The sequence below is a fragment of the Falco punctatus genome (genome assembly GCF_963210335.1).
Source record: "Falco punctatus genome assembly, chromosome: 2".
Classification (NCBI taxonomy): Eukaryota; Metazoa; Chordata; class Aves; order Falconiformes; family Falconidae; genus Falco; species Falco punctatus.
Window position 1 is genome coordinate 3,607,997 of NC_137581.1, and position 27,883 is coordinate 3,635,879.

Genomic DNA, 27,883 nt, shown 5'->3' on the forward strand with positions numbered 1-27,883 from the left:
GGGACATTTCAGATATTTATTGGCCATACTTGCATGCCCAAATCCAACAGAGGCGTTTCTGTGTCTAACTCCTTGTTGAAATTTACCATTTCAATAGTAAATTAAGCACTGAAATGGAAGCTATGCATTGACATCTGTAAATCTGGGACCCACTGGCTCTGGCAGAACAGCGAGGGGTTTTATGGTGGAGCTAATGAGCTGGGCAAAGACCAGCCACCACGCTGTACATATGGGTGTCTTTATGGCCATCATCTTCTCTTTAATTTCCCTGTCTGCTCAAGTGCTGAAGCGATAAGCACAGAAGAGATTTCCATGCAGGTATGGGTAGAGCAGTTTGGTGCTGCTCTCCTGCTGTCCTCCTCTTTCTCCAGCAACATGATGTGGTCCATGTGCTCTTGCATCCACATGAAGCCAGAGCTTGACTCTATTAATACACAGCGTTGCAAGGTCACCTTGCACTTCACAGCATGGTGCTCCTGGTGTTGGCTATCTATGCACATCCCCTTCCAGATTCAAAGTGACCATAGTCCTGCAGAAATCCAGGTGGTGCTGTGGGTCTGAGCCCGCTGCTACTCTACCTGAGCTGTGCATCAGAGTAATCCCCTGGAAGACAAGCCTTTTTCCAACCTACCTCATCCCAGGGTCACACCCCTGTAATGGCCTTAGGCCACATTCTCAGCCTGGGGAAATGGACAATTTTGACCTCAAAAGGGCTAAAAGGGCTGTGACTCTCTGAGCAGTTGAGAGTTTGTGTTCATTGCTGGCTTAACCATGTTCAGATCTGGCAAAGATGCAGTGATGTAAAACCGATGTAGAGAAATAACTAAATGAAGCTATTAAAAAAAAAAAAAAAAAAGTTGTGTGAAAAGCAGTTCTGCTGTATGGTGTCCTCATCTGCAATAAAATATCCTGTAATACAAAACTCAGTGTGTAAAAATGGCTTAAAGACACTGATACCTGTAGAACTGCACCTCTTTTTAGCTGGTTTTCCCCAATATTTCTGCTATACAACACACAAAGCCTCACATGGTGCAACCAAATACCACATCTTTCACCTTTCTTCCTGTGACATGGCTCAGGATATGTCCCTCTTCTGTGGACAAGGAGGTAAGGGGACACCAAAAAGCATTTCTGGCTGCAGAAAGAACGTGTCTGGAAGAGTGGCCTGCTATTGTTTTTATTCAAACAGCTCAGGAACACCAAAAGAAAGCACAGCATGAAGCAACGGTTTCTACAACCACCCAGGCCAGGTAGGGGAAGTATCTTATTCCCCCACCTCAGCCTCGACAGAGCACATACACCAAGGTTACAGCAACCCTCCCGACCCAACTTTGGGTTGGTGGCCGGGGAGAGCCGTGTGTGTGCTGCATGTTGCAAAAGAGGGATTTTGCTTTGAGTGGAGCTACATGGACAGAGACATGGGTTTGCCAAGCTGGAAAGGAGAGTGAATCTGCAGATTTATGGGTGGGGAGTTTTTCCTTGGAAATCAAGCGATGGAAGGAATGTCAGGGAGGCAAGGAGCTAGACACCACTGGGGAGGGATGCCAATATCCACTGTTCTGGGGGTCAGTGTGGAAGACTCTTCCTATCTGCTTCTGATGGTGCTGGTTTAAATGGATGGTTGTTGAGTTATGAACTTAAGCAGAGGACAGCACAGACTCTGCCCTGTTTTCTGGGCTTCTGGGAGACCATGCAGGGATGTGCAGAAGATGTCTGTGTCCATCTCCAAAGGTAAGCAGGAAAGAAGCTCGTATTGTTCCTAGGCACTACAGCCCTGATGTTGCACATGATACACAAAGACACATAAAAAGCAGAATTTTAATAGGGTCAACTGAAGAAACATCAACAATATACCAACCTTCTGGGGTCTGATTGGGGCTTGCCATCACCACCATCCCTTGGGAGGATCACTCATAGGACATCTCCATCCCTCTCAGCTCAAGTGCTGAGTCTTTGAGGCGGAGAGATATTTCAGTCCTCATGCCAGAGGAGGCCATGTCTCAGTGAGCAGAAAGACACACCAGTGATGACGATTACCTTTGAATCCTAGGCTATAATTTTTGGATACTGAGCTCAGAGAAGCTGACCTGTCATTCTGTCATTGAGCCAGGGCCATGGAGGTCAACGAAAATAAGAGAGCAAGCGAGCAGCAAATGATTCATTCTTTCAGTCACTCAGTCCTCGGGAGCAATAGCTATCTCAGCCTTCAGCATGGAGGCTGATGATGAATAGTTTTATTACCAATGATAATTTAAACCACGTGCAATGTTTACCATATTACCTGTTTGCCCCCTTGCCCTCAGCTATGGGAGTTCTGCTTTAAGGATGCTTTCACCATTTACCTCCTGTGCTGGTATGGGTGAAGCAGTGCAGCATGACAAAGGGCTTTTCTTGTTCCCTTTCCAAAAAGCTCTCACTGATTTGGGGTACGTTTCTTGCCCCTTAAATTGCTTTTGTTCTCCTCCCCCCCCCCCCCCCCCGGCCTCTTGTGCTTCTTAAGAAACTGCCAGACATCTTAAACACATTTAAAAATACGTGTCCTCCACTGTAATCCATTATCTAAGGTTCCCATGTGGGCTCCATCATCAGAGACCGCCAGATTGATAGCGTGGTTTGCATGGGGCCCCCAGCATGGGATGGGTTGGAAACAGAGTTAGTGCACACAGCACATACTCTGCACTTCCACCTTTATTGGAAAGGGGAATGGGCTGTGTCAGGTGAAGGGCACGAGCAAGATAACAAAGCAATGATCTAGTTACACAGGATAAGAAATGGCAAGATGGAGACTGGGGAGGTGGAAAGTACAGGGGGGTGCAGAGGTTCCTCTGAAAGAGCTGAAATGGCGCTACCCTTACTGATGGTTTTCAGCTGTTAGGGTGCATCTGCAGATTTCTGCTTTATTAAAAAGGGTTCACATTTGAGACAGGCACAGACTGAAATCTGAACTCTCACACACTTTGGAGCAGTTTAGATTTAGACCTGGATGCAAACCACATCTCACATATCCAGGGGCTGAGAACAGACAAAGGTGTCGTGTCAAGAGGTAAGTGACGAGGATTCAGGAAGGCAAGCTGTACTACTCTTGTTACCATCAGTCACCTAAATCAAGGGGGGTTGTTCTGTTGCTGGGCTGATCAGCAGCATGTGTTTCTGCAGGAAATATACACGTCCAAGTGCAAAGTATGTGTTCTGTTCATGGTCTCACATTAAGTTGTTCAATGCACCTTGTGCTGTGCCTCTAAAGCAACGCAGTGAAACAACCATGGCCATGGTCAGCAGTGACTTCCACAGAAGCTGCTGCTTCTTTCCCAGAGATATGTAATTCTGATAGCATCAAGTAATATTTTTCCAAAGCTTATTGTCTTCATGGCTGCTAAGAAAAAAATTCAGAACACCAACCATAATGGCTCAAATCCAAAAGCTTAAATGAAACGTTTATGACATGTATTGTATTGCAGAATCTCACGTTTTCAGTGTCAAAGTCTTGTTTTTAAGTGAGTAGGACAGATAGTTCTTCAGGCACTTACAGAATCTGGAAATGGATAAATTTGCTTTTAAAGAAAGCAAATTTATTTAATTTTAGGCTATATCCAGGTTGTATTAATACACTGACCCTAGAAAGACCTCTGGAAGTTTCTTGTAGAGTTCCCATTCTCCTCTACGGGAGCCCCAGAAGTATTTGACGATCACCTACCATGTATTGCTTGCCACTTCATTCTTTTCCAGATCATTTATCACTCAATATCAGCCCTAAGGAACTTCACCAGCGGGTCAAAAATTGATCTTCCTTTCCTAATTCTAGTTTTCTTTTTCTTACATGGGTCCATTCCTTAACAGAGTTATCACTCTCTTAACATGACTGTATCATTTCCTTAAGAGTGTCAATGATTAACTTAATCAAAGTTTAATTAAATTCTACTCTGTCATTATCAATCATAACCCTCCCCTTTTTCAAAAACATACACCAAGAACTCTACTAGACCTGGGATCGCTTCTGAAGGGAAGTTGTGCCAGTTTGCTCCCTTGGGTCTTCTAACAATTATTTTAATTATTACTTCTCAAAGTCTGATTGCATCTGAAAAAGCCCTGGCCTTCAATTTTCAAAATATCTTAAGTAACTAGAGACAGCATTATCAGACCATCAAACTGCTGTTTTGGAAGCTGGTTCTTATAGGGGGCTGCATAGTTTTGGTAGATACTTCGTTCAAGAGCCTTGGTTGAATATTTTCTGGTGCAGGACTTAGAATCATGGAATCATGGAATGGTTTGGGGTTGGAAGGGAACTTAAAAGGTATCTAGTCCAACTCCCCTGCCATGGGCAGGGACATCTTCAACTATATAAGAGTCCTGCCCAACCTGACCTTGAATGTACCCAGGGATGAGGCATCTACCACCTCTCTGGGCATCCTGTGCCAGTGTATCACCACTCTCAACATAAAACATTTCTTCTTTATAGCTAGTCTAGATCTAACCACTTTTAGTTTAAAAATATTACCCCTTGTCCTATCACTACATGACTTTGCAAAAAGCCCCTCCCCAGCTTTCCTGTCGGCCCCTCCAGGCACTGGGAGCTGCTCTAAGGTCTCCCCGGAGCCTTCTCCTCCCCAGGCTGCACAGCCCCAGCTCTCCCAGCCTGTCCCCACAGCAGAGGGGCTCCAGCCCTCTGACCAGCTCCGTGGCCTCCGACGGGCCCGCTCCAACAGGTCCATGTCTTTCCTGTACTGAGGACTTGTTCCCTCATAACTTTTCAGATCCCAACAAAATGAGCAGACTAATTTCTCATCCTACCAATCTACAAGCATGGGTTCCTGCAGATCTAGCTGAAACAGCAGGGAAACGGCAGCACAGCTGTATCTGGGGCAATGTTTAGCTCTCAGTTTCTAGCAGGAGATTGTGTTTTACCCATGTAATCACATAAAAGCTTCCGATCCCAGACTGCATTAGCCAAACTTATGTTGAAGTAGCTCAGCACATCCCCTGTGCAAAACCTACAACCCCAGCTGAGGAATTCTGAAGATATCTTGCAAGCTAGCTCCAGCTTAATAGCAAGCAAATGCAAGTCCACTGAGATCCAAATCATTGCAGACACTTGCCTTTCATCTGATTTTCCAGCAGAACAGGGTCATGCTTGCTTTATTTAACTCTCTCAGGTTTTGTCCATGCAGTGAAACATGGGAAGAAGAAGCCCACAGGGGCACTGAAGCGGGATGGAGGAGGACTTTGGTACAGCTTTTGCCCAAAGGACAGGCCCCCTTTGTGACCTTGGGAAATCATTAAGTTCATGTACTTTCTCCATCAATGTTATAGTAGTGCTGTTTCCTTACTGCACACTGTTGTTAACAGAAGTTAATGACTGTACGTACACAGCAGTGGGAGGAGAGCCTGAAGCAAGGTGAAGATGGGAGATGAAGACCTAGATAAAATTTTGTCTCTTCCTCCTAAGTTAGCATCTCACAAGAGGGCAAGCTTTCATGAGAGATGGCTACATCAGTCCTTTCTGCAGTTCATTCTCCCAGCATTTTCACTTTAGCCTAGGGGAGAGGTTTCTTGTTCCCTGTATTCTCCAGTGCATGTTTCATAGCCCCAGTGGGAGACTGGTGGCTTTAGTGCTGAGATGTGTGACAGCCATGTGGCAAGCATCATTTGTTTATCTTGCTGGATGTGTGCTGAGCCTGTATGGGGTCAGGTGACTGCACCAAGTTCTCCACTCTGAAGCATTTCATGTCCTTCCAGGTTTCCCCAAGGGAAGGGGAAACTTCAGGGAGGTCTCTGTCTGAGGGCTCATCTGTTGGGGCAGGAGGCTGCCTTGTTTGCAAGCAAGCTGAGGCTGTTTGCAGTGCGTTTGCTCCATAATCCTTCTCAAGGTCCTGCATGAAACCAAACACATTTGGCTACCCCTAGTGGTTCATTAATAGGTTTTGTAATGAAACACTTGGAAAGAAAGCAATAAAGTATGATCCCATAAAGAGAAGCATTGCAAAGAAGGAGAAAGAGATTCAACCCCAATGCAAGCTGTCGATCAGACCTTTGAAGGTGATGAGGCACGCAAACGCAGCCCCAGGCAGCAGGTAATGGTTCCTCTTATTTCCTTTGTACTTAAGCAGTGTTTGGTTGGAAGCGGAGAGCATGGGCCCCTTGTGCACTTCGCATACACATAGTGAGAGATAATCTCTAAATGGAAAAGATCGGGGGTGGGGGGTGCGGGGGTGGGGGGGGGGGTAGAGGGGATTAAAAAAGGAGGAAGAGATTTCTGTGCTCTCATCTTTTGTTTCTGCTTTAGATCAAGCAGTAAACTGAGGTCTCTGGAGTCCAGTTCAGCAACCCACTCAATCTCATGACCTCTCCTTTTTGGTAGAGAGCTAGACAGAGGGGTGCAATTGCTTTCTTTCATCACCTCCAAAGAGCTACACGCCAATCTATACATTGGCTTTCCAAGCAGAACCCAGGTCTGTTCCCTGGGAAATCTCTGGCAGGGTATTTCCAACCTCTCCAACACACTCCCAGCACTCAGGAACCACTGCAATCCCTGCTGTGTGTAGGGGAGAATTGATGTCAGGATGCAGGAAGGCCAGACAAGGAAAATTCACTTCTGGAAGGTTATGGCATGTGTTTTCCCCTGTGGGGCCATTGCAGCACACTGATGCTCCGACAACATCTGGGTATGCAGACAGCTCTGCTTGGGGGGAGTGTTTCATGAGCTGGGTCTGTGTTTGAGGCACAAGGAATAAAATAGGACTGTATCCGTGTTTGGGGTTGCTGGTTTTTTACTTACATTAGACCATGGTCCAAAGAGCAAATCTAGGAAATCCAAAGTGGAGACTACTGGAAAAAGGAACAAAAGTCAGAGAGAAATCGCATCCCTGGCACTGAATTACAACCCTGACCCCCACCAAACCCTGCTTAGAAGCTTGATGCTTTTTGCCCTGGCATTGCAATGGTTAAAAAATAAAGCTTTATACAAGCTGCTGCATTACTCGCTGTAGTAGGCAGTGGCTGTCACATGCTCAACCCTCATCTGGATGCATCCACAACTCACCAGAGGACACAAATAAATGTGAATTCTACTCCAAAATTACTGTCAGCCCACAGAAAATGTCATGTATGAAGGATTTGTGACAGAGGTCAAAAATCTGGATAAACAATAGGTCAGACTACTGCCAAATTACACAGAATTTGTAATAGCAATGAAAGATGTGGGAGCCTAAATGAAAAGGGTTAGCAGACTTACCAACTTTCAGGTTTTCCTCTGGCCTGTGAACATTTTGTTATTGCTCCCCAGCATGTAAAATTTGGAAAGAAGGGGGTTTCCAAAATACAGATAGAAGAAGCTGGGGACAGTGCCCCAGAGACACTGGATAGAAGTTACCCTGAGCACTGACTCAAGGTCTGGGCTATCTGACATGCACTGCAGCATATAGACTGGATTTGTTCTGGGTGATGTTAAGCACTGAAGCAAAGCACACAGGAGTGCATGCCCTGGAGACTTCCCTTTAGGGTTAGTGGAAAGAAAGAGGCTCTTCTAGAAGTGGGCTGAAATGCCCTCTGAAATTGTCTACATTGGTTGCAGCTGGTCAGGGATGCTCCTGACCTCAGGTGGCTATCTGAAGCTGGGTACAATGAGGTCTAAAATCTACAGATGTAAATATCTACACATTAGGAGGCTAGAGGAGGAGTGGAGGTGAAGCAGAGGAGGTGGAGGTGGGCACTAAGTGACTGGAAGAGGTGGAAGTCCTAAATGGAATGATAGGGTAGAAGTCAAAGGCAGGAAGATAATGGAGCTCAGGAGGGAAGGAGGCAGGAGGCAAGGCTGCTTTAGTGAATTCTTGGGTAAAGAGGAGAGCAATTCTTCACAGCCATCCCTAGTTGTCCAGACTTCTAAACTGTCAATCCCATGCTCCCACAAGAACTCTGCCAAGAACTGTGAGCATAGGAAAAGTGAATTCCCACCTATGTGAAAGTGCAGAGCAGACATGAAGTTTCCCAGATAACAACAGGATCCACAAATAGCCATGGGAAAGAAGACAGAGTGGTGCTACTAGGTGGAAGTACAGAGATGAGCTAGTCGCATGGGATAGATGTCTCAGACAGAAATGTAGCTGAAACACAGCACCCAGATTGTTGGGAACAGATGCACTCTCAAGAACACACCAGAAAGCTAGAGGTGCCTCATACCGGCCAAATGTGATCAAGGATATCTGAGATCTGGTGAGCAGATGTTACACAGGCAAGGAAATGCTGGCCAAGCAACAAACAGAGACAATGAAAATATACAGAATCCCCAGCAGATTTTGGAACAAACTAGGAAAGGACCTTTTCATTACAAACCACACGAACTACCTCATCGTTGCAGACAAGTGTTCAGACTGAGGGGAGGAAGATGAACTGTCAGATGAAATGCAATAAAGCAAAGAAGCATTTCAACAGGCCAACAGGCACCTTGTTTGACTTGCAGTAACTTTGCATGACTTACCCAGGAAGAGAAATCCTGTCCCAGCATGTCGCCCTCTGACCATGACCAAACAGCAAAGCTGAACCATCAGTTTTATTTGCTATGATTGTACTGAAGGAAGCAAAGACAGTGCCTGGTGAGTCATTCTCTAAGAGAGAAATGCTTTCATTGAAGACCAGCATGACGCTCCGATTCAAGCACCAAAGTCCAAATACTTGCACAGCATGAAAGAACCAAGAGGAGTGGAAAATAATACATGAGAAGGAAGACAGCCAAAGAGCAGAACTTACCTTTCTCGCAAGCTGGGCATCTTGTAGAACACCTTTTGGGGGTCTTTTACAGGACCAGACTATTTTTTTGGAACAAAATATGTGGAAGAGAGCTCCATATACTGAGAAGTAAAGGGCGTATAAGAGGAAGCAGTTCTTTGAAGCCACAAGTATATTTGCCCGTTGCACATACGAGCTACAGATGCAGATGTAAGAGATTACAGATCTGCTGAGACTTGACCGGAGGGACACAGAAGGAACACGGGCCATGAGCTAGCAGCAGATACAGAAATATATGCAAAATATCACATACCCCCAGAAGAAATAGATTCTGGAGAGTTTCCTGTTCTAAAAACAAAGGTCAGCCCCAGTTCACTGCAAGACATACATAAGAGTTTGAAAATAGTCAAGGTCTTTGCATCAGGGGGTGAGATCTCTGGTCCAGCCCACTGCTAGACCTTATATCTGCCTTTTCTCATCCTCTAGGCCAGCTATGGGCCCTACATTACCTATGCATTCTGTAGCTTTAAGCCATAGGCTAAGATAAGCTGGAGAAACCTCTCTCAACATTTAGTCTTGTAATTCTTCAAAAACATTAAGTATTTGTCCAATCTTCCTCTAAAAAGTGTTGCTGTGAAACAGTGCTAAACAATGCATAACATAAACCGGGACATTAAAGGGAGCATGGTAGAATGTAAAATGTGGAAAGAGATTTATTACTGTTACCTATTTGTATTTTTAATTTTCCTCTTCAAAAAAAAGAAAAGGAAAAACAAACAAAGAAACCCACATGGAAAAGGGGACGAAGATAGCATCTGCCCAGGGGAAGGTAACACGATAGCATGCTTATACTTAAAGCAGTTTTGGGAATGGAGGGACCCCTAATTGTGGGAAATGGTCAATAGGGGAAGACTGCAATGGGAAAGGAAGGGTCCAGGTCTGATAATTGAAACTCCTTGTTTATGCTTGAACTCTGTCATCTGGTAGGGCAGATTTGCTGGAGGGTAAGAGAAGAGGGTTATGATACAAAAGCAGAGGAAAAGTGTGTGGGCTGGGAGTAATTTCTTGCTAATGTTTTAAGATTGAGGAGATTCGACAGATTCCTTCTCTGAGTTTCCTTACACCAAGTGCAGTTTTTTGGAGGTTGGTGTAGAAACATAGTCGAACTATCTGTCTGGCTTTTGTTACTAGAAAATGCATCTGTCTGCCTGACTGTCAATCACAGTCTTTATATCTAAACATTATTTCGTTATTCAGTCGGAGTATGGGGTGCACCAGGAAAGTGATCATCTGCAAGACACTGAAAGCTTGCATGGCATTGAAAAGGAATCCCTTTCCTCTCCAATCTGTCAGATTGATGGACCAGAAAGGGTATCAAATCCATCAGGTCTGGCTGTGTGTGTTTGGTAGTAATGGAATGTAAAACACATTTGGGGCTCACCTGTTGAGAAATTCAGATTAAAGTTTCCCTTCAGGATGTCTCATTTTCACAAACACCAAAACCCTACATGGTGAGGACACCTGAAGAAACTCCTGCTGTTACTCTGCATGAGGACTGCACAGCTGGGACAGGCTTCATTAATAAACATTGTGCTTAGAAAATCCTCCTCTGTAGGACTGTGTATACTCTACCAGGAAAGCAAAGAAGCAAATGGTTGCAAAACCTTGAGTTACAATTTTGCACACTCATTTGAGATGCTTTGATTTTCACAAGGTGCGAAGTGGAAGCTTTGACCTCTGAAACGTGATGTACACTATATCATCGGCATTTTTGTCTCTCCAGTTTGGTCCTACCCATCTCATTCAACTAAATCCACATAATTTAGCAATGCTGCACCTAAAAGCAGTCTTCTGAAAACTATTTTCTTGCTTCAGACAGGCAAGATATGCCCGAGGCCAGAAACACAGATGAAGCCCTCGTCATACAGCAGATAGCTGCAAAATCTGGTTTGACTTCAGTGAAACAAGGATTGAAACTGTTTCTTACCTGTTGTTTTTTCACCAATTTTGGTTAAAACTCTGTCCTCCAGTTGTCCTACTTCCCTTGTTGGTTTTGTCTAGCTGGACTTTGTATAACAAGTTTCTTGTGATACTTTTGGGCATTCCTTGCGCTTGCAAAAGGGACTGTCCCTGCCAGCCCTGTGCATCTAAGAGTCCCCAAATCATCCAAAATGACAACCATATGTAACGATTCAACATTCACTTTGGGCAGCTCTATTCAGTGCAATATTTTGAAACATCATCTGCCACAAATAATCCATTGAGTTCTGTTTTGTTCTAAAACTGGTGGGCTTTAGTGTATAATTCCATGGTTTCCAAAGACAGAGGGTCACTCTAAAAGAACATGAGGAACGCTCATACACCCAGCTTTGACTTACACACCACACAGACACAGGCAGAAATTAAGTTACTCCTTTGTGGTCCATTTTAGCCCCTGTTGATGTTTAAAAGAATACCTCTAGGGAGCTCTTAGCTGGGAGAAGCTGGCTGTGGCCACCTGCAGAGGTCCATAATCCCAGCTGATCCAAAGCAGGGAAGCTGCATTGCTGCCTATGGAGCTGTACCCTGGAGATATGTACAGTCAGGTCTGGTCCTGAAACTATACCCTGGTCTGGTCCTGTTTGAACTGTTTCTCCTGTCACCTTTGGAGCATTTTGTTCCAGTCTCAGCTATAAAAAGCCTATTTCATAGGAGGCATTTGCCATAAGCTTCTTTAAAACTTTTATATTTAAAAAGCGTAGCTAGGAGCTGCCTGAAACGGCAGTCACTGGAAAGAAAACTTGGCAGGCACTGTACCTCACTAAGCTTGTCTGTAGTCTGGACAGAACATCACTAACAAGAAGAGGATTGCTTCCATCTCCCCACTGCTCTCCTGCGCCTAGGACGGTGTGAGGGCCAGCCTGGTATTTCAAAGACTCAGGCTCAGCATCCCACCCTGACACTCCCTTTAAGGGTGACCTTGGCCAAAGCAAATCATCTCAGTTCCTCTTCTGGGACAATAAAAGTAAGAGCAAGTGCTGATCTCACAAGGCATTCAGTATCAGAGGTGGGATCAAGTAAGTTCTCTGGAACATGGATCCAGTCCCCACTGTTTTTAGATGGCAAAATTTGCACCTCTGTGAGCATTGGCAGGGTTGATCTGCCTCATCTCTTTTTATCCCTTATCCTTCCAGATGAAGGACCTGTGGCAGGAGGTAAGGGTGGCAGGGGTTCATCTCACCTACAGTTAGCCCCCCTGAAGCATCCAGAGTAGGATCCTGTGACAGTCCAGGGCACATCCCAAGCTCGGTTCCTCCCACCAGCCTTCATCTCCTGAATATCCCATCCCATCCCATCCCATCCTATTGAGATGGAGGGAGGGTGCCTCCTCTCTCCTCTATCTCTAGAAGCTTTTGGGATCTACACAGTCAACAGACCCGGTACATGGGCTCACCTGTAGCAGTTGGCTGAGTCTTAGCATACTCCTTTGGTAGTTTTGGCAACATTGCCTGAGAACTGGCCAGGGACTACTCACCATGCACAGTTTGGGGGCAGAAAAGGGGGATTTTAAAGGTGCGGATGTGAGTCATAATATAATATCAAACCTGGCTTGCTTTTTTTACCCTTTCAGATGTAGCCTGGATGATCACTGTTGGCCACACACTGAGTCCAGAGACAACAAGAGTTGGGAGAAGTGTACACTGACCCTTGTGACCTACTCAGCTGCACAGGAGGGCTCAGGGGGAGCTGAAAATGCATCTTCTGCACCCTCAGTCACTACCCAAATCAGAGAAGGAGCCTAGACCTTTTGGCAGAGAAATCTGGACTTGCTATCGGGGTGTTGGTGCCTTTCTGGGAGGGGATGGGCAGGCATCACCATGCTAAGGACATCCTGACTGTTTTTGGAGCTGGGAGAGGGATTAAACCAGTGTCTGCTCTTAATGCTGAGCCTTAAATTCCATCCTGTCAGTTGCTCTCAGTCTCTTTGTTCTTCGTTGTCTTGACCGGCAAAATTTTCCTGCCCTTATTTGAAGAAAAAAAAATAACTGCGGTGTGGAAAAATGAAGGTGGCTGTGAACAGCACCCTTCCCACAACCAGCCCAATACTGGCATTGCTGCATCTGCTGACATGACTCTCTTCACTTGAATGTTCGCATGGGGCTCTGAGGTCCCTCTCCCTTCATTTCCAAAAAAGTCCTCACTTGTCCGCGACTGTTGGTGTAAGAATTAACCATATCCATATTAGGACCAACGGTCAGACTGAAGCTAGCAGTAACACAGCTGAGTGATGACACCTTGTCTTCTGTGACAAAGGCTCTTTCCTTCATTTCAGATAATGATGGTGGGTTTTATTTATGAATAAGCAAATTTCCAGGGGATGAGAAGCTATGAAATCAGCCCAGGCTCAGCTTTCTGGGGACACAGGAATTCACGCTAAATGGGATCCATCCCACAACTGTTAGTGTAAATTAAGCAGTTTCTGGTTTAAGTGCCTGGAGATGTACACGCTTGTCAGATACTAATAGTTTTAAGTAAGTGACAACCCTTGTGTGACTTGGATAAGCCCTATCCAAACCCTTACATGTTTCAGAATCATTCAGGCCTTGATCTGACATTCGCTAATTGGAATAGTCTTTCTGGCAGACTAAATATTTGCAGATTCCCTTTTCCCAGTGGTGCAGGCGAGCACTGGAGTCTCAGCACTGACATCCTGCTGGCACTGTGTCCTGGGGCACCATCCCCAGGGAAGGCGATGTTGGACTTGGACATTATCTGGACCTGATTAGCATCAGATCCTCTGGCATCTGTCCCAGTCTTCCTCTCCGTCTATTTTATGTTCTCCCCTTTTCTATTATCCCTTTTTCAAATAAAAGGAATATTTTTTACTAGCATCAGACTTTGAGGGAGACCAAAGCACGTCAGGAGTTGCTTAAAAGATTCAAGGCAATGCTGAGCTTGTTAATTTTTTCAGGGCTACTTCTTTTCCCAGAGAGAGGTTACTGTGACTTAACTGTGGGGAAAACTCCAGGGTAACGTAACTGCCATCCACAGTTATGGGTTGAGGTGGTCAGCTCCATGCGAAGGTGCTACTGGAAAGGCAGAGGTGTGGTTAGACTCAAAATAATTGCTTAATTCCCCATTTTGCTATAGCCTTCCTTTATAGATTTTGCTGCCTCAGCTCCCTGGATGAAAAACAGAGTTAATCCATCCTTTTTTCCACCCTTTCATCTGTGCTTTTACTGCATGTCTATGAGTTTTCCCGCATATAAAAATGTAGGAAAGGCTGCACTGGCTTAGCCTCTCTGTCCTACCTCTGAGAAGATGCAGGAACTCAGGAAAGAATGATTGAGCCTGAATACAGCAAGACCTGTTTCAATTCTGCCCACATTTTGTTCCAGGACCTTAAAATACATTTATTTTCCATCTTCCTCCAGTTGCTGGCATTTTTTTATTGAGGCAGTAGGCTCAGCATCTGAGGCAATGGCAGTGCTGGGTGCTGCTGTTAGAAATGTAATGGAGGGTACCAAAGGTACTTTCACGTGGGCAGCCCGATGGGGCAGTTGCTTTCTGCCTCTATCCAGCTGGGCACGCAGCACAGTTTCTTCCTTATCATCTCTTTTCCACCACTGCAATATTTTTCAAAACTGCCTCTGAACTATTTCACAGGTTGAAACTGCACAATATCACTGACAATCCAAGAAGTGATGTGAGATGGATTAATTTGCATTTTCTCTACTGGCTTAAGCAGTGCACAAGTGCTTCCTGGCATTTCTCTGTTCGGACATGCTGAGGGTGGCAGAAACCATCGAACCCCTAATACGATCTCCTGCACAGCACAAGAACAGATGCTTTCGCCTTGCAACTGGACTGAGCCCAGTGACCTGGATTTGTTTAAAGTGTCTTTTCCTGAAGGCACCCTAACAATTGGCCAGCCCTTTAAGCATTCCTTGATAGATCGCCCCAGGCTGTCAAACTCCCCCTTCAATTTACAAGGCTCACTTGCTCGTAACCAAGGTTTTTTTGGCTTCAGCTCCCAGCTGTTGGCTCTTGCTGTTTTTTATTCTGAGTAGAGCCCTTTATTGTTCCCTTGTGTTAAGCTAATGTGATTGTAGCTCTTGCTGGAAGTGTGGATGATTTTCTCCTCTGAACTTACAGCAGCTCTTACCCCATATCTATGCTCAATTAAGAGAGCTTTCGATAACCAGCAAAAGGGGTAGGCTTGAACCAACACAGCCCAGGATTTGGCTGTGTTCTCCTCTTTTCCCAGAGCTACTGCCCAGCAGTGAAATCACAGTCGGGTTTCTCTCTCAAGATGCAACAGCGCAAATTCAGGATTCCTACTTAGGAACCTATTTTGACATGTACCTAAGGAAGACTCTAAGGGTTTTACCAAAACAATGGGTACTTAAGCAAGTCTTTAAGGACTCTCTTCTAAAGGCAGTAAGATTGGGGCAAGGCTAAATCCCTGTTGTATCAGAGTAACAGTACCCAGAAAGCACAGCAGTGGGAGGAGAAGACAATGCTAGTGCCTCTCTGCAATGAGGTCCCACTTCATCTGCTCACTCTCTGTTTCAGTGATGCCCCAGACAACCCAGTGATTTTGCCGATGGTCAGACATGGGTGGGAGATGTTAATGATGGGGTTTCTGAGCACCAGGAGCCCCATGATTCTACCTCATAGACTGCCTGGTATCCCTATACTGGGTAGCCTTTGCTCTGTCCATTTCCCTATCCTCCCCCTCCAGCTGCACCTCCAGTGGTTTCCAAAACCTACTGAAGTGAAAAATGTTTTTCTGTCTACTTCAATGGGCTTCAGCTCAGGCTCCCAGCATGTGCATGTGTCTCTCACTTCCAAACACAGCTACCCCAGTTCAGACTCAGTGTGTCTGAAGGCTCCTGGCATCCACATCCTGCATCTTTCCTACTCAGCTCTGAGCCTCATGGCCAAGGACTTCACACCTTGTGTATGGGCCATTGCCTGCCTGGATATGTGGCCTTTTCCAAATTGCCAGAGTTAGCACCTTGTCCGTGTGCAGCTTCAGCCCCGACTGGCATGGTGGTGTGGCTGTGCTGGCCAGGGCTGAAGCCGCAGATGGACAAGGTTCCTGGGGGCCCACCTACAGCTCTGCAACCCCCTCCCTCCCATCATGCACACACAGACACACATATGCGTACGCAGAGCCATGTGCATTTCCTGGCTTTGTTTCAACAAGCAGAAAATAAAAAAGTGGGAACCTCTAGTCTAATCTGCAGGGACAGGATTCCTGAATTAATAAGTCACCAACATCTAATTCACCTCCCTGTCCTCAGCAGCAAGCGTAATGATTCCCTCTTTGCCTCTAACAAAAGCAATAAAAAGAAAAAAAAATTAAAATAGAAAATTCCTGAACAATGCTTTTATTTTCTTTTCTCCTTTTTTTTTTTTTTTCCTCTCTGAACATCAGTAAGTGGGGGTACTTCCATGATCTTGAAATTAAAACAATCCAGACAAACAATATGTCGAGCTCTGTCCTGCTTCCTGCTGCAATTATTCCTAACGTTTGGCCTCAGATCAGAGGCAGCGGCAATCTCTATAAATACGACAGCGGAGCCGAGAGCTATTTCCAACAGAAATGCCTCCCGAATCATGTCAGGAATTTATGAGGCTGAGAACGGGCCAAGATTGAAATATGTTCTGGATCAAATGGCATTGCATAGGTGGCTCTGATCAGCTTGGCAGTGGTGGGATGAAGGAGGAATCCTCCAGATGGAGGAGTGGAGGGATATTTATTGATTTTAAAAAATAATAAATTAAAGCTGAGAGTGACAAGAAAAGGCATTGGTATTTTAAAACTCAGGCTCTGCCAGACAAAGACAGCAAGAAAAAGGCTTTAACAAGCCTAGACTCCTCTGCATCTTTTTGTGTGTGTGTGTATGTGTGTTATTCTTACTGTTAAAGCTCCCTGGACCACTTTGTCCCTGGTACGTAGCAAGAAGAAAACCCTATACCTCTACCTTTTCCCCTCTAAATCCCATCTTCCTGGGGGTGTACTTGCAGATTGATACCACCCATGCCACTCCCCCCCCTCCCCTGCCCCTTGCCTCCCATCAAATGTAAAGTGAAATATTTTGCCCATCTCTTTCTGCTGAGACCACACCAGGTTAGACAAAGTGCTCCTCAGAGCCAGACCAGCCTCCTACACCTAAATAAATAGGACGGGGAAGGGGAGAGAGAGCCGCGGGGAGATGAGCTGGCATGCTGTGTCCCCTTGCCAGCTCTGAACATGCAGCACTGAGAAACGTTGAAAGTTGCTAAAGAAGCACCAGCATCTATTTCCTTTCACTGCATTTGCAGACACTCAGTGTTAGACATTTTCTCCCCATCTTCCTGAACCATGAGGTAACCAGTTCTGCAAGTAACAGAACTCGCTTGTGCAGAGACACAGTGACCAGCACCAGCTCAGAGTTACACTTTCCTTAGTAAGCAAACTGAACATATAGCAGCAGCACAGCCTTAGACCAGGATTTTCCAGGAGTAAACTCCTGGTTCACATCTTAATAGGGATTTTGGGCAGTAACAGCATATAAGGTGCCACATTGTACTGGCTTTGGCTGGAATAGATTCATCTTCTTCATAGCAGCTAGTACAGGGCTCTGTTTTGCATTTGTGCTGAAAACAGTGTTGATAACAGAGGGATGTTTTCAGTATTACTGAGCAGTGCTTACACAGAGTCAAGGTCTTTGCTGCTCCTCACCCCACCCCACAGCGAGCAGGCCATGGGTCACAAGGAGTTGGGACGGGACACAGCCAGGACAGCCGACCCCAACTGACCCAAGGGATATTCCGTACCATAGGGCATCATGCTCAGCATATAAACTGGGGGAAGAAGGAAGGAGGCGGGATGTAGGAAGCCCACAAAAATAATCAGAGGGCTGGAGCACCTCTCCTATGAGAACAGGCTGAGAGAGCTGGGATTGTTCAGCCTGGAGAAGAGAAGGCTCTGGGGAGACCTTAGAGCAGTTCCCAGTACATGAAGGGGGCTTATAAGAAAGATGGGGACAATTTTTAAGTTGGGTCTCTTGCGATAAAACAAGGGGTAATGGTTTTAAACTAAAAAAGGACAGAGTCAGACTAGCTGTAAAGAAGAAATGTTTTATGCTGAGGGTGGTAAGACACTGGCACAGGTTGCCCAGAGAGGTAGTAGCTGCCCCATCCATGGAAACATTCAAGGCCAGGCTGGATGGGGCTGTTAGCAACCTGGTGTAGTGGAACGTGTTCCCACCCATGGCAGGGGGGTTGGACTAGATGACCTTTAAAGGTCCCTTCCAACCCAACCCATTCGATGATTCTATGACATCTGGAGTGATGGCGTTTGTCTTCCACGAGCCAACATCATGCATGATGGAGCCTGGCCTTCCTGGGATGGCTGAACGCCTGCCTGCTGATGGGAAGTGGTGAATAAATTCCTTGTTTGATTTGCTTGCACATGCGGCTTTTGCTTTACCCGTTAAACTGTCTATATCTCAATTCATGAGTTTTCTAACTTTTACCCTTCCGATTCTCTCCCCCATCCCACCGGGAGGCAGGGGTGAGCAAGCAGCTGTGTGGGGCTTAGTTGCCAGCTGGGGTTAAACCACAACATACATTTTGTGAGTCTCAGCCATGAACACCAGGCTGCTTTTGAAGGACCTGTGACAATCCCAAAGGTCCAAATTAACATTTTGCACTGAAACCACTCCCAGATGTCAAACCCAAAGAGTGATATTGTATGTGGATCAAGGTGGCATCATGTGGTTGAACAAGCGCTTGATCCCATGCGCACACAGGAAGTCGGGGGTCATGGAAAGCTTGTGCCCTCTGTGAACTTTTGGACTAATTTTCTGATTGTCATGACAAATTAGCATTTGGTGCAGCACCAACTATACTGTGTCTATAATCAGTGGAACAAGTGGGCAATGCAAGAGGACAGTTTATTCACCATGGTCACGTATTGAAGAGGAGGTATTGAGGGAATGCAGACGACAATTTAAAAGCAATGCCCATCCTTGGCTTCTGATTCATATGCCAGCTCAGGGATGGGGTATAAACTCTATTTTCCACACTGTCTGTGATGCTGAAAATATATATGATGAGGGGAGCTTGAAGGGAAAAGGAAGACATCTTTTCTGAATAAATGAAGGTATCTTACAGAGCTATTGGGAAGTGCCTGTATACTGCTGAGGTGAGCATGGCCTAGAGTTGGCAATTCTAACAGAAGTAGATAAGTAGCAGAAAAGAGTATCAGTTAAAGTAGCCCTTAGCTCAGAGCCAAATTCTCCTTCAGCTTCCACAGGAATTCCTAAGGATGAAATGTGGGTCTGGTATATTTGCATTTGAATACAATAAAACTGTTCCCTAGACTCACTCATGACAGAAATTAGGAGGGTATTGCAAAGGAAAGAGGTGTCATTACTTGGTTTTTTAAATACTTTTCCAAACATTTGTTTCTGGCTACAGCCGAGTAGGATGCTATCTGCGTACGTATGGTCAAATGTAGTCATTCTTTTATCATTAATTTGTAAGGACAAGGTTCTCTACAGAGATGACTTTTAAAATTGTCTCTCCCCAGCTTGTGAAGATTTAATTCAGCTCTGCTGTGGAGGCAGGTGAAGTCATTTTAAGGGCAAGATGTTGCCCTGACTCACACCTACACAGCCTGTGCAGTTGTGCTGTATCCTCATGTCTTCTCCGGCCCCTCTGCACATAAGCTGCAAATATTCAGATTTCTTGGCTCTCCCTCACCAATGTGTAACTTAAACCCTCATCTGTGTGACCCCTGACTTTTGCCTTAAACCTTACAACTTGTATATCATTACTGAGTTCCTGCCCCATCATTCCTGGGCCTCCTTTGGACTTTTCCATCAGCTTCACTGGAGGTGGAGTTCCCATCTTTTTCCAATATTCTTCCACACAGCACTCTCATTCCTGGGGCCAGTCCATAACGCATAATGTTCCTCTTCGTCTTCCTGCCAGGTAGGTCTTTATTAGTTTTGGTCTACGTGTTGGATCATTGTTTGGATCATTGTGAGACTGAGTCCTGGACAATAACAAGATTCTGTGCATTCGTTAGTGTTTCCGTCATCGTTTCCAGGACTAAAATTTCCCCAATTAAAACCAAGTAAGAAGAAAAGAAAAAAAAGAAAAAAATAGAAAGAAAAAAAAGGAAGGAACACAGACCATCCGCTGCTACCTTCTACTTGCAAAAGCCATCTCATCAGTGAAACAATGCTCCCAAATTTTGGCTTCAGATATTACAGCCCAAGCTGAATAGCTTTTGTCACCTTTGACAATTTTTTATTGCTGTTTCCTTCAACACTGGTCAATATTTGCATAATACAGTTTCTCTCAGTCTGGAATGCAGCCATGTCTTTGGAAACAAGCCCTGGCTCTGTCGGGAATGCCTCTTAGAATGAAAGAAATATCTGAATTTCCTTAATTTCTGCAGGGATTTCCCTTTCAGTAGCTTGGCTGGCCCTGGTGGAATAATAGCTAAAGAAGACATTGTGCCCTGCTATTTTCTTCTTTCTCTGCATGCTTCAGAGGTCAAGATTGTATAAGCTGCAGCTCTACTAAACTGGAAGAAAATCTGATACTCACTGTAAAGGCACAATAGAAGATGCATCTGGATTTTTGGAAGGGAAGCAGCTGTGGGGTCTGTTTTGAATGGGTAGGATTTGGGAAATTCCTATACACGTGGCATTTCTAAAGTGCAACATACCTGGCAGATAGAGAGGCAACATGAATGTTTATTATAGTAGTAACACCCATGGCCTCCAAGAGCCAAGCACTGCACAGAAGGGAGACATTCAGGGGCTTGTAAGTCTGCTGGGGTATGTTTTGGATGCTCGTTCAAATCCACCCTGGTTTGATAGCAGTGAAAGTCTGCCATCTCCTCACTGCCTGGAGTCAGTAAGTAGACATGTCCATCTTATAAAAGCCACAGTTACCCTCTGTGATCTCTGTGTCAGCAGAGAGGTGGGTGCTGAAGGAGCTGCTTCTTCCTCCATGCTCACTGCAAGAGAGATGGCTTCTCTTCCACATTATCTCTGAAGACGTATCGAGCTTGACCGAGGCACACCGCTTCCACTCTTGCAGATGAACTGCCTGTCTTGTTTGACTTGGGATCTCCAGAGCAACTTCACGCAGTGATGCTGGAAGACAAAATATGGGAACAGCTATCTTCTTTGGGGTGGGCCAAATACAAGGTTTGAGGGATTTTGTCCCAGCACCCACAGAAATGGGACAGCAGTGCCCTTGTACTCTTAGGGCTGAAGGAAAAAGCTCATGAAGTTGTCTGGCTGGGAGATGAGTTGTTGGCTTTCAGACCTCCACAGGCTGGCTCTTCTAGGCCAACAGCAAAGGTCATTGTGTCAAGAGATGCAAATTCCTCAGGTCAAAGCCAGGTTGGCTTTTTCAGTAGTGAACTTTCAGTCATTTGCTTCTTAAGCAAACAGTCCATACTGTGTCCATGATTTTATACCAAGTCATTGCCTAAGGCACCTACCTGCCTACCTTTGCCTGTGAAGTCAAGTCACTCATATGTCTGTAGACCACATCCAGGCTATCAGATTTAGACCACAAGCATTTTGGCACAAAATCCTTTTGTATATATAACAACCCGTCTGTGCTCACATTGCATGGGGGCCTAGAGGTTTGCTGTAATATCTGCAGCAATGTTAAGATATGCCTGGAATGTCAAACCCATGCACTCTGGATTAAAGGCAAGCTGGGGTTTCCCTCAGAAAGAGCAGTCCACATCTGCCACGCCTTTGTGGAGACGCAACCCATCATATGTGAACAGCTGGATGCCAGGGTTCAAACACACAACCCAGTCATGGTAGCCCATATGGCATCGCCACATGTTGGCTGAGTTGTGGTAACTATCCCAGTGCACGTTCTCCGTACAAGGCAAGCAGAAGCTGGACACTTCTGCATGGTAAGCTGAGTTGATGTGAATGACCTCATATTTGGCTGTCACGGCTTACCTTGCGTTTGATAACCCTATTAAACAACTCTGTCGTGCTAGGAACTTAACCAGGGATATTTATGGAAACTTGTTGGGTTTTGAGTGTTGCCACATGTCTTACCAAAGGAAGATTTCTCTGAGCCACAATTTTCATCACATGAAAATGAGCTGGGAAGTCAGTCAGATGAACTTATATCTCACAAACTATTTCCAATGTCTGCACCAGCAAAAGTATTTTTTGCCTTCTAAGGGCATGGTTCCCCTAAATCCACAATGATTTCTTCTGTAGTGCTAAAGCAGAGGGCTGTACTCCCATCTAGCCTTGAAGTCCAGTTGTGCAGCCTGGTTTGTATCGCCACACACAGCCTGGGGTTGCCAGCAGACGGACTGATCCGCAGCACATGGCATTTGGCCTTCAGCCTCCTCTAGGTCCTGTGTGATGCCCATGGCCCCAGTTCATAGTAATTATTGGAGGACAGATGGGGGGTTCAGTTCAAAGTGTCTGAAATATTGAGTGGGCTGTGCTGCAGCCTGCCAGAGTAATGTTTTTATAGCAAGAAACCAAGGGTAGGTGTTACGAGCTCTGAGATGTGGCATAAAGACTTGTGGGGGTGTTTGAAGGTGCAAAGCTTGCCGGGACGGTATTGAAGGACTGTGCAGGGAAGAGGGAGCCAAAAGTGGTGCAGTCTCATCAGCAACACCTACTCTACTAAATAAAGCTGTCCGGGGCTGATTTGCTGGCCCTGAGGCCAAGTGTCACAGCATGGCTTGTGTCCAAACACCTTGGCTCTCCTCTGCCTTAGAGCAGGGTTTGGGAGTGAGCTAATGGTGAAGCAGCATGGACAACTGATGCTCCAAGACCAGAGCTTGCACCATGGAGCTCTCTTACTTAGCAGTAAAGATATACCCTGAGATCCCACAAATTATTTCAGGGATCTTTAAACCAGCTCCTCCATGGCTTAGAAGCAGCAATGACAGTCCTATGGGGCCTGCTAAAGGACATCAGATTGTATTTTGTAATGCAAACTGAGATTAGACAGTTGCCCAGCTCTCCTTCATTGAACGCAACAGCAGCAGCACCATCCACCTTCAAGTACAAGGGCACTCCAGAAAGGAAGACCACCGCATCTTCTAGTTGCCCTTTCCATAGGCCATTCCAACAGACAACACCATTACTAAACAAGGCTATTATTAAAAAGTGTAGTTTCACATGAGAGTAGCAAAGTCAGCACTCTCCAATGAGAAAGCAGCCACTGGTCTCCTGCCACTAAAATAAAGTGGGCCCGCTTCCTTGGAGGTAAGTGTCTGCCTCTCATTACTGCCATATCTGAATGATCCTCAAGAGGACAGGAAAGTAAAAACCTTATTTTGCAGACAAGGGGGGGAAAAGGGGAAATACAGATGAAATATCTTAAGAAAAGGTCACACCAAAAATCTATGCCTCTCACATGAACCATGTCCGCACCAGTGGACACCTCATCTTGTCAAACTCAAATTTTGTACCATGTACCTCAATAGTTTTTTACAACACCATAACATACCAGTTATATCTTCTCAGCATCTTCCTGCATATGTTATGCAAAAGTTAGCTAATACATCCCAAATGTCCCAGCTGGTTTATGACCAAATATACATTAGCCTGGCTAGCAATCACTGAGAAAAAGGCTTGTTAGGCAGCTCTTTGCTATTAATTTTTTTTTACTCAGACATTAAACAGCCTCGTCCACCTAGATCATAAAATGTCTTCCTAACCCTGCAGATTGTTAAAAAGTGTGCCTGCAGACATTTACTGTCACATCTGGAAAAGCCTGCACTATCATAATGACTTCAATACAGATTTCATCAGAAGACACATGGAAATTAAGTTGGATTCACCAAATCCCTTCCAAGCTGTTCCACACTAAGCACATACAAGCCAATTCCCTCTGGTTTGGGGTCTGCATAAGCTGGTGGTGCTCAGCTTGGTTTGCAGGTGAGTCTCCAGGACTAATGTTGGATCAACCTGCCAGGCTAGAGTTACGCGATTTTCTCCGTTCCAGCAATCCTGTCCTTGGCTTTGCATGTTTTGGATTCCTGAATATCCCATGGACCCTGGTCCATGATTCTTTCTCTGATACTTGCTAGCATGATGAAGTCATATTTCCTTCTCTTGAAAAGAAACCTTTGCAGAAACCACAGGCTTGATTATGACATTTAACAAGTGGTTTAGGTCAAGACAGTAACAGTGTTTGTTGCAGAGCTAGTAGGGTCTGGGTTCTCCCTACTTATCTAAGAGCTGAGGTGCCTACTAACTCATCCTCTTGTTTTCTAGTTGTCTCCGCTCTATGGTGTCATTGGTGCATTGGTATGACATAATGATATGGTTTAGTGGGGGCTCCAAAACTCACTACTGCACATCTGTGTGGGTTGCTCTGGCACTAGCTGTGGCTGGAGAAAGGCAGACCAAGAAAAGCCCTTGGTCTGTGGTTGCACTGCTCCAGCTGATGGAGCACAGATCAATTGGAAGATGGCCATGCACTTTGCAATGCTATCTTCAAATGATCGAGGTGGCAGCATTGGATTTTCCTTGCAAATGTCTCAATCCCTTCCTCGAGGTGGAAACCTGGGGCTCTGAGGACTTTGCCTACAGAAAGGCTATTTCCACACTGACGAGTGAGTACAACATGAAATTTTGCAAAACATAGATACAGCGAAACATTTCTTCCTAAAAAAAAAAAGAAAAAAAAGCCTCCAATGTCACTAATCCATGTATTGGAAATCTTGCTGAGAAAAGGCCTTTTCTCTTGGTGAACATAGACAGGTTTTTGCTCCCAAGTTTGATTCCAAGCCAGGAAGGACAAAAGTCCTTTTCATGAAACTTTAAAAAACTGGGAAAGAAATACAAAGTTTACAAATTCCTTTCAATGCTCCTCCTTATTTTACCATCATTACTGGAAACCCACTGGACCTGAAACCTTTCTGGCTTGAAAACCAATCAGGTGACATTTTAAAATACAGCCTTGAGAAGCAATCAGTGACTTCATTCCCTTCTTTTCCTTGATTGTTACACTTTCTTTTCTTCATGGTTCCCAACCCTCTGCCTTCCAGCCCACCCTTAAACCTACTACCTGCTTTTTTGTGCACAGAAAGGACCCAGAGTTCCCACTCACTTCTACAGCCAGGTCACAATTGATTACACATGCTTAAAAAGACCCACACAGGCTGTGCAAGGAACTCCACCTTGAGCCAACCAACACTCATGATTCTCTTTGCAGATCCTTTCCCACGGATGCAAAGCAATGATGCAGTGGGTGTCAGTGCCCCCATACACACCCTTTTGCACCCTCTTTGCAGGCCAGTCAGGCTTCAGGCTGTCAAGTGGGCTAAGAAGAGGTCTGTATCTCTTAATCTTCCTTCTCCTGGTGGGGAGCCTGGCCAGCTCTTGGAGAACGAGGCATGTTTCTCCAGCCCACTCTAGAAAAGGTTACAACATCTGCTCGCCAGGGAAGAAGAAAGACACAGTACAAGGATTCCATCTGTTTTCCATCTTGACATGAAGCCAAAAAACCCCGTTTTTTTTTAATTTCCCCAGATGCTTGTGGAGCTCAGCTTCCCACCCTCCTATCCATGCACCAAGAATGGAGGGTGTTGGACACTGCTGAGGTTTGGTGGTGCCGTGAAAGTCTTGTTAAACTGATTCACCAGCCCCCTGCCCAGTTTCTCAAGACAGGGAGGCCTCTGCTTCCCCTGAAGACCTCACATTGTGATACCTGAACATGCCTCCGTCGTCTCAGGGATGGTGCTAAGACCTCCAGTTGAAGCACAGACCTCTGTGGCCAGATGAACCCCATGCAATGAACCTCTCAGGAGTTTTTTCTTGAACCTCCAGTGCCCAAAGTCCGCTGAGCTGAGGAGATGGGGAAGCTACCTGCTCCTGAAGCATTTTGGGTTCAATCTCTGGTCCTCGTGTGCTTCTGTTTCCGAGCAGCATATGAAAGGATCTCATGAATGGGGAACAAGTATAACAGAGGTACAGAGGTTTCCTGCCAAATCTGAGAGATGGGGAAAAGAGCAGTTTGCTGCTAGCCCTTCCAGGATAGCTGTCTTATTCTTTTGTTGCATTAAGAGATGTGGAAGGAAAGGAATCTTGTGTGCTCTGTTACTACTCCCCAGGGTGATACAGGCGTGGTTTACTCCAGAAGAACATTTGACCAGGCAGCCTTTCCAGCTACATGCAGGCAAAGCACTGATTTTTGTTCCCAGCCTACTATGGGGGGTTCAGGACTTGCCATCACCCCCATCTGCCCTGCCTGTCTGCAAAGGGCCATGGAGAAAAAGCTCAGGAGGACGAGTAAAGGATGTACCACTTCTTTCTCAGTCTCCTCCCTCAGCCTTCAATTTATTAAGCAAGAAGGTGAATAACTAAATCAAAATCTGACCTGGTATCACCAGTGAGGATGATGTGGTCCATGTCTTTTGGTTGAGACATTGGTGCTTTTTACATGAAAAAAAGTTCTTTGCCTTTCTCCTGGCCCTTCGCCATGTCATGGCCCAGGACCACTGTCTAAGCTCTCTCTCCTTTGGGTATGAAATCTCCTGGTATATATTGGGACAAGAAAAATAAGCAAATGTGATGCTGTCCTACTTTTGTTATCCCCAGTAAGGGAAGCCTGGATGGACATCACAGTGACCCCCTGCTTCTCACAGTCAAAAAGCTGCAAGGGCTTATTTCTCAGGAGGGATAAAAACAGAGATCTACAGCCTGTGTGTTGCTTGACTACCGGCTACAGCTGTAGCAGGATATCCCCCTTATGCCTCTGATATGCATCCTTCAGGGTTATGAGGGTGATAGCTACATGAAAATGAGAGAATGTCCTGGTAACATCCAGGAGGGATGAAGGGAGATCTCTTTCAGAACCTTCTCTTGTAGAAGGACTAAGGAACACCAAACTAAGCTGTTGGGAGCCAGGTTCACAACGGGAGTTAGCTCTTCAGCCAACAGAGAGGTGAACTGCAGGACTGTCTGCTAGGATATGAAGAGGTGACAGGTGATCAAGGGGAGAATGTATGATTTCAGGAAAGGGAAACCAAAGGGTTATGAAATGTTTTAAGCTTCCAAGGTAATGTCTGTATTAAAGAGCCAGCTAGAGCTGGAGCAATGTCTCCAACTCTGTTCCATGATCATCCAAACTGCTTAAATCTTAGCTTTCTCCCCATTATGTCTGAGGCTCACACCAGCTAGTGAGTCCAGACAACATCCAGGCATGGTCATACTTGCAAAGGGCAAGGATCATTGACAAAGCTTGGTAGGGGTGAAGTCATTTGTTTGGGCAATAAAAACCATCTGGTTGCAAGTTCTGCTGTGCCACTTGCCATGGGCAGCCAGTGAACAGATTCCAGCCGGGTTTATTTACTAGTCAAACACAGCCAAAGATGCAGGTATGTTGGGGCTGTACACAGGCGTTTGAGTCCAAGAAAGAAGTGTGATTTCCAACACGTCTCTCTCTTTGGCAGTGCCTGTTGGCTGGGCTGAGACATTCCCCTGTGAAGTACTTCAGGCTGCTGTGATGCTGAGGTGCCAGTGGTCCTCATTTAGGCATGTCCATCTGGCCTTGCCCCATCAGCTAGCAGGGCTGTGACTCCACTAGACCTTCCTCATTCCTCTGATCCAGGGAATTTTAAAAAACATATTATGATGCAAGCTGGGATGGGTACCAGAAGGAATGTGGCACCCACGGCAGGAACACAACATTCCATTAGTATTTTGCACCTTCCATGAGCAGCAGACCTGTTCTGGTTGAAACAGTTTGTCTGATGGGGTTTCTGCAAGTGAGAATAATGTGGTCCATCTGGTAGCTCAGAGCTCGGATTTAAGCCCAGCAGCTTGGTCAAAGGCCAAACAGAAAGTTCAGCTGTAGCTGGGACACCATATTTAAAGGATAATACAGTTTTCTACTCTCAAGCACACTCTTATGAAATCCTGGTTATAACCGAGCATAAAGGAGAGCAGGAAAACAAATCGGTGTTTCGTAGAGAAATACCTTTCTTCAACTTATTATGCCAATAGATTTAACATGTTTCAAAGACAATTTAGACAGGAACTCAGCTCCAAGAGTTCTGGGATTATTATTACTAAATTAATTTACCTAGCTCTACAAAGACTACAGTTTTCTTCTAAGTATCCCAAGTATAATTGAACATTTAGTAGACTAATGCTGAAAT

General features: G+C 45.4%; 1 protein-coding gene across 1 annotated transcript in view; it reads right to left on the reverse strand.

Annotated features, from left to right (window-relative positions):
* WNT11 (Wnt family member 11) overlaps positions 1 to 27,883 on the reverse strand; it is a 61,375-nt gene continuing 33,492 nt past the window's right edge. Inside the window, exon 5 of the mRNA XM_080376157.1 lies at positions 1 to 27,883. This exon is cut by the window's right edge and continues 10,526 nt beyond it. The gene's annotated coding sequence lies outside the window, so the exon portion shown is untranslated.